General features: G+C 40.4%; 1 protein-coding gene across 3 annotated transcripts in view; it reads left to right on the forward strand.

Moving 5' to 3' along the window:
- Nucleotides 1-12,061, forward strand: part of JHY (junctional cadherin complex regulator) — a 63,382-nt gene that overhangs the window by 35,476 nt on the left and 15,845 nt on the right. The gene's annotated exons all lie outside the window — the stretch shown is intronic.

A 12,061-nucleotide genomic window follows, 5' to 3' on the forward strand; every position in this document is an offset into this window, starting at 1 on the left:
GACAGGAAAAGCTTCCTGAAAAGAGATAGCACCTGAGCTGCCCCTAGAAGGATGAGTCAAAATATGCCAAGCAGACAAATGGGAGCAGACGTGTAAAAATGCAGGGCAATCTAGTCTGTCCTGAGTATCACCTGGAGTTCAGTAGCTAAAGGGAAAAGTGTGAGGGACACGGGGCTGGGCAGGTCAGCTAGGGGCCATGAAAGGCTTTTTATGCCGATCAAAAGATTTTCAATTTTATCCTAGGGAGAGCAGGAAGCCACTGGCAAATTGTAAGCAGGTTAATGACATCATCGGGCTTGCATGTTAACAAACTGCCAAGGCCTGAAGAATAGATTGGAAGAGAATAATAAGATTGCAGAGACAGAGAAACCAGTCAGGCGACTTCTGCTGTAATTTCTGCAAGAGATGATGAGAGAACTGGAAAGGTGGCAGCATTTGCTGTTTGCCCCACACTCCACATGCCATCAGTTCACTTTGCGGGATGGTGGGTATATCTTCTTCCACCGGCTGGATTGAACTCCTGGCAGGTTAGGACAGCATCTGATCCCCCTCAGCCCCTGCCTTGAGGTGGTCAGGAAGTGGAATGAACAAACTTAGCAATTGCTTAAATACAAGGTGAACGTGGGAGAGAGAAAGAGAATAGTTTCTGAGTGTCTAATTAGTGGCACCAACACCACTGAGGAAGAAAAGGAGGGCTTTGGTTCTGGGAATGAAAGAGGGGTGTGTGAGGCCAGCAGTGTGCCTGACGTTGAGTTAGGAGGTGCCTGTAGGGAGGAGGACCTAGAACTCAGGAGAGACATCTGAGTTAGCCTATGTGCATTTGCATCATAAGAATTCCCTGGTGGGTTGCAGCCATGGGAATTGCTGAGCTGCCCCAGGAATTGTAGGTAGAGGGAGAAGAAAGGAAGGTCAAGAACAGGGCCCTGGAGAAATTGGTAAGAATATTTTAAGGGAGAGCAGAGGTAGGGAAGGTAAAAGATTACAAAGGGATTGCCAGAGAGGCAGAAAGCTGACCAGGATAAAACAGTGTCATGGAACCTGAGACATGAAAACTTCAAGGAAGGGAAATCAGTGAACAGGGTTCAGCTCTGCAGATAAGACAAGTAAAGAGGTGCCATGAAAAGGGAGTGATGTATGCAACTCAAATATGCAAGTTTCAAATGATTCAGACAAACTAAGTAATGATGATACAAACAATAATACTATAAATGATAGAATGTATATTTGTTTGTCTACAAATGGAGAGTGGGAGAGCTATAGAAAGAGAGAGAATGAAGAAATGTGGCTAAATGTTAAAAAGTGGTGAATCAGTGAGGATATTTGGGGGTTCTCTGTGCTATTCTTGCCATTTTTCTGTAAGTTTGAAATAATTGTGTAAGTTTGAAAAAATAGAAACTTAAAGAAGATGGTACCATAGGATTTAGCACTAAAAGGTCATTGGTGGCCTGAGCAAAGCAGTTTCAGTTAGAATAAGGGCTCTCCTGAAGGGTACAGAGGTCAGGATGAGAGCTGGGGAAATGAAGACCAACCTACATTTTAAGATGCCTGGCTGTGGATTAACAGATGAGGTTTAACCAGAGAATGAGATCAAGTAAGGGACTGTTTCATTTTTTTTTTTAATAGAAGAGGTTTAAACACATTTATATGCTGAAAGGATCAGAAACTGGAGATAGAGGACAAGAAAAGAAAGGGTGATATGCTGGAAACAAGGTCCCTGGACCATTTAAGCCTGTGTGTTTTCACTTTAAAAATACTGAGAATTCAGAGCTCCTACTGCAGGAGCTTTGGCCCGACCCTGGGCTCATGAACCAAGATCCCACAAGCCACCTGGGGCAGCCAAAAAATAAATAAATAAAATAAATAACAAAGTAAAAATTAAAATTAGACTAGGAAACTAACCAATATGTTAGGAAGAATATAAAAATAAAGATGAATCAACAACCAGAAGGTACAACAATACCACAATAGTAAAAAAGAAGAAGAGGAAAAAAAAAAAAAAAAAAGGGTGAGGGGGAAGGCCCTGGCTGTGGAGGGTGGGGCCTAAGAAAGGGTGAGGTTTTGGGCAGTGGGCGGGGCAAATGCTCAGGACCCACAGGGCTGAAAAAGGCCCTGGGGGCTGTGGAGGGTGGGGCTTAGGCTCAAGAAACAGAAGGGGCCCAGGGTGCCCTCCACCCCTGGTCTCAGAGGGTTGGGGACCTCACCTGGGAACCCAGCAGGCTTCCTGGGCTTGAGTGGGCAGGGCAAACGCCCTCCTCTCCTCTCCTGCTCCTCCGTCTGGGAGGGCCCCTTCTGCCTGCCTCTCCTGATCTTCCTGTCCTCCCTCCTATGCCCCCAAGGAGCTATGCAGCCTGGAGAGGGCTTTGGAGGGCAGGGGATCAGCCTGGGAGCTCAGCAGGCTCCCCGGGCCCGAGTGGGCGGGGCAATTGCCCTCTGCTTCTCTCCCACTCAGCTCCTCCCAGAGGGCCCCTCCTCTCCCAGGCCTCCCTCTTATGAACCACTGAACTAACAGAGAACCTCAGACCCCAGGGAATATTCATCAGAGTGAGGTCTGACAGAGCGTCTCAGCACCAAGACTCAGCTCTACCCAATAGCCTACAAAACCCTGTGTTGGAAGCCTCAGGCCAAACAACCAGTAAGACAGGAATACAATCACACTCATAAAAAAAAAAAAATGAGACGGCAAAAAAATATGTCACAGATGAAGGAGCAAGGTAAAAACCTACAAGACCAAATAAATGAAGAGGAAATAGGCAAACTACCCGAAAAAGAATTCAGAGTAATGATAGTAAAGATGATCCAGAATCTTGGAAATAGAATGGAGGCATGGATTGAGAAAATACAAGAAATGTTTAACAAAGATCTAGAAGAATTAAAGAACAAACAACAGAGATGAAAAACATAATAACTGAAATGAAAAATACACTAGAAGGAATCAATAACAGAATAACTGAGGCAGAAGAACGAATAAGTGAGCTGGAAGACAAATGGTGGAAATAACTGCCAAGGAGCAGAATAAAGAAAAAAGAATGAAAAGAACTGAAGACAATCTCAGAGACCTCTGAGATTAATGCACTAAATGCACCAACATTCAAATTATAGGGGTCCCAGAAGAAGAAGAGAAAAAGAAAGGGCCTGAGAAAATATTTGAAAAGATTATAGTTGAAAACTTCCCTAACATGGGAAAGGAAATAGTCACCCAAGTCTAGGAAGCATAGAGAGTCCCATATAGGATAAACCCTAGGAAAAACACACCAAGACACATATTAATCAAACGAACAAAAATTAAATTCAAAGAAAAAATATTAAAAGCAGCAAGGGAAAAACAAAAAATAACATACAAAGGAATCCCCATAAGGTTATCAGCTGATTTTTCAGTGGAAACTCTGCAGGCCAGAAGGGAGTGGCAGGATATACTTAAAGCGATGAAAGAAAAAAACCTACAATCAAAATTAATCTACCAAGCAAGTATCTCATTCAGATTCAATGGAGAAGTCAAAAGCTTTTCAGAGAAGCAAAAGCTAAGAGAATTCAGCACCACAAAACCAGCTTTACAACAAATGCTAAAGAAACTTCTCTAAGCGGTAAACACAAAAGAAGAAAAAGACCCACAAAAACAAACCCAAAACAATTAAGAAAATGGTAATAGGAACATACATATCAATAATAACCCTGAATATAAATGGATTAAATGCCCCAACCAAAAGACACAGACTGGCTGAATGGATACAAAAACAAGACCATATTATGCTGTCTTCAAGAGACCCACTTCAGACCTAGGGACACATACAGACTGAAAGTGAAGGGATGGAAAAAGATATTCCATGCAAATGGAAATCAAAAGAAAGCTTTTGATATGAGTAGCAATACTCATATCAGATAAAATAGACTTTAAAATAAAGAGTGTTACAAGAGATAAGGAGGGACACTACATAGTGATCAAAGGGTCAATCCAAGAAGAAGATATAACAATTATAAATGTTTATGCACCGAACATAGGAGTACCTCAAAACATAAGGCAAATGCTAACAACCATGAAAGGAGAAATCGACAATAACACAGTAATAGTAGGGGACTTTAACACCCCACTTACACCGATGGACAGATCATCCAAACAGAAAATAAATAAGGAAGCACAAGCTTTAAATGACACAATAGACCAGATACATCTAATTGATATTTATAGAACATTCCACCCAAAAGTGGCAGAATACACTTTCTTCTCAAGTGCACATGGAACATTCTCCAGGACAGATCACATCTTGGGTCACAAATCAAGCCTCAGAAAATTTAAGAAAGCATCTTTTCTGACCACAACAACACTATGAGATTGGAAATCAATTACAGGAAAAAAACTGTAAAAACCACAAATACATGGAGGCTAAACAGCGTGCTACTAAATAACCAAGAGATCACTGAAGAAATCAAAGAAGAAATTAAAAAATACCTAGAAACAAATGACAATGAAAACACGACCCAAAACCTATAGGATGCAGCAAAAGCAGTTCTAAGAGGGAAGTTTATAGCAATACAATCTCACCTCAAGAAACAAGAAAAATCTCCAATAAACAATCTAACCCTACACTTAAAACAACTAGAGAAAGAAGAGCAAAGAAAACCCAAAGTCAGTAGAAGGAAAGAAATCATAAAGATCAGAGCAGAAGTAAATGAAATAGAAACAAAGAAAACAATAGCAAAGATCAATAAAACTAAAAACTGGTTCTTTGAGAAGATAAACAAAATTGATAAACCTTTAGCCAGACTTACCAAGAAAAAAAGGGAGAGGACACAAATCAATAAAATTAGAAATGAAAAAGGAGAAATCACAACTGACACTGCAGAAGTACAAAGGATTATAAGAGACTACTACAAACAACTATATGCCAATAAAATGGACAACCATGAAGAAATGGAAAAATTCTTGGAAGTGTACAATTTTCCAAGACTGAAGTAGGAAGAATTAGAAAATATAAACAGACCTATCACAAGATGAAATTTAAACTGTTATTAAAAATCTTCCAACAAACAAAAGTCCAGGACCAGCTGGCTTCACAGATGAATTCTATCAAACATTTAGAGAAGAGTTAAGACCAATCCTTCTCAAACTCTTCCAAAAAATTGCAGAGGGAGAAACACTCCCAAGTTCATTCTATGCAGCCACCATCACCCTGATACCAAAACCAGAAAAAGATATCACAAAAAAAGAAAATTATAGACCAATATCACTGATGAACATAGATGCAAAACTCCTGAACAAAATATTAGCAAACAGAATCCAACAGCACATTAAAAGGATCATACACCATGATCAAGTGGGATTTATCCAGGGATGCAAGCATTCTTCAATATATGCAAATCAATGTGATACACCACATTAACAAATTAAGGAATAAAAACCATATGATCATCTCAATAGACACAGAAAGGCTTTCAACAAAATTCAATACCCATTTATGATAAAAAAAAAAACTCCAGAAAATGGGCACAGAGGGAACCTACCTTAACACAATAAAGGCCATATATGACAAACCCACAGCAAGCATCATACTCAATGGTGAAAAACTGAAAGCATTTCCACTAAGATCAGGAACAAGACAAGGGTGTCCACTCTCACCACTCTTATTCAACATAGTTTTAGAAGTCCTAGCCATGGCAATCAGAGAAGAAAAATAAATAAAAGGAATACAAATTGGAAAAGAAGAAGTAAAATTGTCACTGTTTACCGATGACATGATACTACACATAGAAAATCCTAAAGATGCCACCAGAAAACTACTAGAACTAATCAATGAATTTGGTAAGGTTGCAGGATACAAAATTAATGCACAGAAATCTCTGGCGTTCCTACACCAACAACAAAAAGTCAGAAAGAGAAATTAAGGAAACACTCCCATTTACCACTGCAACAAAAAGAATAAAATACCTAGGAATAAACCTGCCTACGGAGGTGAAAGACTTGTACTCAGAAAACTATAAAACACTGATGAAAGAAATCAAAGACGACATAAACAGGTGGAGAAATATACCACGTTCTTGGATTGCAAGAATCAATATCGTGAAGATGACTATACTACCCAAAGCACTCTATAGATTCAATGCAATCCCTAACAAACTACCAATGGCATTCTTCACAGAATTAGAACAAAAAATTTTACAATTCGTATTGAAACACAAAAGACCCCGAATAGCCAAAGCAATCTTGAGAAACAAAAACGGAGCTGGAGGAGTCAGGCTCCCTGACTTCAAACTATACCACAGAGCTATAGTAATCAAGACAGTATGGTACAATATAGATCAATGGAACAGGATAGAAAGCCCAGAGATAAATTCACACATATATGGTCACCTAATTTATGACAAAGGAGGCAAGAACATACAATGGAGAAAAGAAAGCCTCTTCAATAAGTGGTGCTGGGAAAACTGGACAGCTACATGTAAAAGAATGAAATTAGAACACTACATAACACCATACACAAAAATAAACTACAAATGGAGGAAAAACACTCTTACATAAACCACAGCAAGATATTTTTTTGACCCACCTCCTAGAGTAACGGAAATAAAAACAAAAATAAACAAATGGGACTTAATTAAACTTAAAAGCTTTTGCACAGCAAAGGAAACCATAAACGAGACAAAAAGACAACCCTCAGAATGGGAGAAAATATTTGCAAATGAAACAACAGACAAAGGATTAATCTCCAAAAAATACAAACAGCTCATGGAGCTCAATATTACAAAAACAAACAATCCAGTTAAAAATTGGGCGGAAGGGCTTCCGGTGGCTCAGTGGTTGAGAATCTGCCTGCCAATGCAGGGGACACGGGTTTGAGCCCTGGTCTGGGAAGATCCCACATGCCGCGGAGCAACTAGACCTGTGAGCCACAACTACTGAGCCTGTGCGTCTGGAGCCTGTGCTCCGCAACGAGAGGCCGCGACAGTGAGCAGCCTGCGCACCGTGATGAAGAGTGGCCCCCACTTGCTGCAACTAGAGAAAGCCCTCACACAGAAACGAAGACACAACACAGCCAAAAATAGATAAATTTATTAAAAAAATCAAAAAAGAAATTGGGCAGAAGACCTAAATAGACATTTCACCAAGGAAGACATACAGATGGCCAAGAGGCACATGAAAAGATGCTCAGCATCACTAATTATTAGAGAAATGCAAATCAAAACTACAATGACGTGTCACCTCACGCTGGTCAGAATGGCACGCCAGTCAGAATGGCCATTATCAAAAAATCTAGAAACAATAAATGCTGGAAAGGGTGTGGTGAAAAGGGAACCCTCCTGCACTGTTGGTGGGAATGTAAATTGATACAACCACTATGGAAAGCAGAATGGAGGTTCCTCAAAAAACTAAAAATAGAACTACCAGATGACCCAGCAATCCACTACTGGGCATATACCCTGAGAAAACCATAATTCAAAAAGAAACATGCACCACAGTGTTCATTGCAGCACTATTTACAATAGCCAGGACATGCAACCAACCTAAAGGTCCATCAACAGATGAATGGCTAAAGAAGATGTGGCACATATATACAATGCAATATTACTCAGCCATAAAAAGAAACGAAATTGAGTTATTTATAGTGAGGTAGATGGACCTAGAGTCTGTCATACAGAGTGGAGTAAGTCAGAAAGAGAAAAACAAATACTGTATGCTAACACATATATATGGAATCTGAAAAAAAAAGGTACTGATGAACCTAGTTGCAGGGCAGGAATAAAGAGGTAGACATAGAGAATGGACTTGATGATGTGGGATGGGAGGGTGAAGCTGGGGCGAAGTGAGAGTAGCATAGGCATATATACACTATCGAATGTAAAATAGTTGGCTGGTGGAAAGCAGCAGCATAGCACAGGGAGATTGGCTCGGTGCTCTGCGATGACCTAGAGGGGTGGGATGGGGAGGGTGGGAGGGAGGCTCAAGAGGGAGGGGATATGGGGACATGTGCATGCATATGGCTGATTTGCTTTGTTGTACAACAGAAACTAACACAGTATCGTGAAGTAATTATACTCCAATAAAGATCTGTTTTAAAAAAATACTGAGAATTGATGGTCATCCTCATCATTTTCTATGTAAGTGCCATACACATGCCTAAGATCCTTACTTCAAGCCAAGCAATCCATCATCACTTTACCTGTCCACATAGGTCTTGTTGCCCTGAATCGCTTTGTGCTCACCTGTGAATCTTCACAGATTTTCCAAATCCCATTTCTACTGTGTGCTCAGAACCAGACACAGTACTGAGCTAAGGGTCAGACCCTTGCTGGCCAGTGCAAGAGGGTACACTCCCACCAGCCAAAGATCCTTCCCAGGAAAGGAGCATGCTGGCAGTGGGAAAGAAGAAAGTTCCCCAAATACATGAGTCTTCAAAAGGATGAAATAGGATGTCTCCTTTCTTGCCTCTAAATAAAATAACTCTTGCCTCTCTAGACAAGGAAAAGAAATGATAGCGCGAAAGATATGTAGTGTCTTTGACTTATTTGTGTCAACATCCTTGTGACCACATCCTAAGTGATCTTCCCACCTTTCCAAAGAGCTATTCATTTGGTTTTCCTCCAGCACTATCAACAGAGCTATGCCGCTTTTATTCACCTGAGCATAGAGTCCTTCTATACTAGCACTGAAAATTAGAGCTACTGTGTTCTCTAAATTTTATTAATATTATCGAATGGAATGTATAACCCAGACTCAAAGCATGTGTGTTTTGTTGTTAGTAAACACAAAAGAAACTTCAGAGCTAATCTTGGAGCCCAGGCACAACCCACAGGACTCCAGGGTCGATCAGGGTGACTAAGAACAAGAACGGCTTTTGTTTTAAAGCAGATTAACGTTTTGGCTGACATCAAAGCATGCATTCTCCCCTCTGCTTAGGTCATGTAAACGGGAAAAGTCGTGAAGAGAAATAGCCGGATGCTGCCTGTCTCAGGGTTGGGGGCAGACTTCCCTTGGATGGCACAGTATGAAGGAGCATTAATAACTGAGCACAGATCTTACTGAGAAATTATCATCCCAGCATTAGGCATCAGGAGACCCCGGTGCTAACGCTCCAGCCAAAGGACTCAGCTTTGTGTGCTGGGAAAACCTACTGCCATTAAGCAGTTATTCTGAGTGATTGTAGTCCGGACTGATTGTGAGTGTTGGTAACAAAAGAACCCCAGTGAGAGGGGGATGAAATAGAGGATTTCGGTGCTGATGGAGATTAAATAGCCTGAGAATGGCTTTGTATATTAACTTCAGGGAACTAGGGTCTTGCCACCTAAAGAGTGACACCTGATGCCTCAATTGTGGGTAATAAATCTTTAGTAAACCTCAGATCTCAAGTAGGCTGCTCGGAAGGTGAGAGAAATCACATCAAGCCCATAAACGTCTTTCTTTCTGGAGACTGAAATGCCGTCTCTGGGCACTTACATTTACGTGAACAGTGGATTTAACACTCGAGGCAATTGAAGTTTCTCATGAAATGATGAGTCCTCGGCCTTGTTGACAAAGCACCCTGTGAAGAGCACTATTGTCATCTGAATTGTCAGCTGCAAAGGTATAACATGATTAAGACCAAGTGGTAACCCAAGATTTGGGGTCTGGTACCCCAGGAAAAAAATTTATTGATAGGGTTTTTTTTAGTGGAAATGAGAGAGAGAGCTGGACAAGTACAGTCAGAGGGCAGCAGAAAAAGAGTTCCTGGTCACTTATTTTTCTAGCAATTAAAAGGCTGAACAAGCATGGTTGGACTTAGAGATTATCATACTAAGTGAAATAAGTCAGAAAGAGAAAGACAGACACCATATGATATCACTTATATGTGGAATCTAAAATATAACACAAGTGAACTTATTCATGAAAGAGAAACAGACCCAAAGACATAGAGAACAGATTGTGGTTGCCAACGGGAAGGAGAAGTGGGGGAGGGATGAACTGGGAGTTTGGGATTAGCAGATGCAAACCATCATATATGGAATGGATAAATAACAAGGTCCTACTGTATAGCACAGGGAGCTATATTCAGTATCCTGTGATAAACCATAACGGAAAAGAATATAAAAAAAGAATGTATATATGTGTTAAACTGAGTCACTTGGCTGTACAAAAGAAATTAACACAACATTGTAAATCAACTATCCTTCAATTTAATAGAAGGCTGGGGCTTCCCTGGTGGCGCAGTGGTTGAGAGTCCGCCTGCCGATGCAGGGGACACGGGTTCGTGCCCCGGTCCGGGAAGATCCCACATGCCGTGGAGAGACTAGGCCCATGAGCCATGGCCGCTGAGCCTGCGCGTCTGGAGCCTGTGCTCTGCAACAGGAGAGGCCACAACAGTGAGAGGCCTGTGTACCGCAAAAAAAAATAAATAATAATAATAAATAAATAAATAAAAGAAGGCTGAACAAATATTGAAAAGAATGAAAGAATGACATTATCAGCATTAATAAATATCTCTAGGTCACAGCAAAGAGGGATCTTTTTTTTTTGCGGTATGCGGGCCTCTCACTGTTGTGGCCTCCCCCGTTGCGGAGCGCAGGCTCCGGACGCGCAGGCTCAGTGGCCATGGCTCACGGGCCCAGCCGCTCCGCGGCATATGGGATCCTCCCAGACCGGGGCACGAACCCTTATCCCCTGCATCGGCAGGCGGACTCTCAACCACTTGCGCCACCAGGGAGGCCCAACAAAGAGGGATCTTTTTTGACCTTCAAGAACAGCGATGACAGCCATGAAAAGAGCTGCTGTGTTTCATGAATACACCTACAAGAGTGTAAATAACAATGTTCTTCTGGACCCACTACAAGGAAGGATGCTCTTGGGCTGTCTGTTGGCAGAGCCTCCTTGCCCACATTTCCCCCATGCAGCTCAATATATTGCATGAAAAGAAAGACCCTTCTTAATTGAAATACAGACAGAAAAGGAAGTTTTTTCTTTTTTGGAGCACTGCAGGTAAACATTTAAAGTTTCGAGGAGCTACTAAGAACCTGGCCAATCCTCCAGAAAGTTCAAATTCTAAGGAGAACTTACTCTATATTTTGAATTATAAGTCATTCTTACTTGAAAATCTGATATAAGAAGTCATATTGTATATTACTGTTTTAAATTGAATAATCTCAACCTTATCATTATAATGAGATTTCATGAGAAGTAGACTACCATTAAATATTATACAGGAGTAGGATGAGCCTTAGCAATTATATCAGAAAAGTGAAATAATAGTTGAACTTATCCTTAAAACAATTTGAGCAAAAACATGATTTATTCAAGTTTTTTTCTCAAATGATCTGGGTAACTTGCATTTTTCGATTAATGTTGCATAGATACAGGCCACAGAGGCTTTTTATATGTGTGTTCAGCAAGGAAGAATTATGTTGCAGTTATATAACACACTGAGGCATATGGTCCTCTGACTGTTTTCAGTAAGCATTTAATCATTCTTTCCAAAGGCCTCTTAACTCAGCTAGTTTTTCACAAAGTAATGAGCACTTTATTCCTCGGGAAATATGTCTAAATGGCTTAGCACAATATAGTTACATAGTGCATCTATTATACCAGGAGTACATTTTGTTGTTACAAGACTTTGGAAAGCATAAAGACTGCTCTGAAATTGAAATATTTCCCCCAGATGTTTGATTGCCTAAGTACAGGCTATATTAAGGAACAGAAGCAAAACAACCCTTGTGGTTTCACAGATGTCCTATCACCGCGCAGACTCTTTTATAATCCTCTGAATAAAATTTAATTTGTTTCATCTGGTGAAGAGATCATTTCTAGCTTCTGACCTATATGAGTAAGAAGATCTGATCATCTGAATTGTATTTCATATTGAACTTGTACTTGGTGGGTAAAGCAAATTGTTGATGTTCTTTCTGGATAATATTTTTTTAAATATTCATCTTAGTTAAGATAAACTTGCATATTTTGATGTTGATTTGCACTTCCTTTGTATGCAGCTCTTTAGGGGTAAAGCTGCTTTTTCCCCCCATTTGGTAATACTTCATTTTATAACATTTTAAGTCAAAGACTTGCCCTTAATATAATGCCCATTCTAAGCTATTTCTTTCTAGAAAA

This window comes from Mesoplodon densirostris, chromosome 7 (genome assembly GCF_025265405.1).
Source record: "Mesoplodon densirostris isolate mMesDen1 chromosome 7, mMesDen1 primary haplotype, whole genome shotgun sequence".
NCBI classification, from domain to species: domain Eukaryota; kingdom Metazoa; phylum Chordata; class Mammalia; order Artiodactyla; family Ziphiidae; genus Mesoplodon; species Mesoplodon densirostris.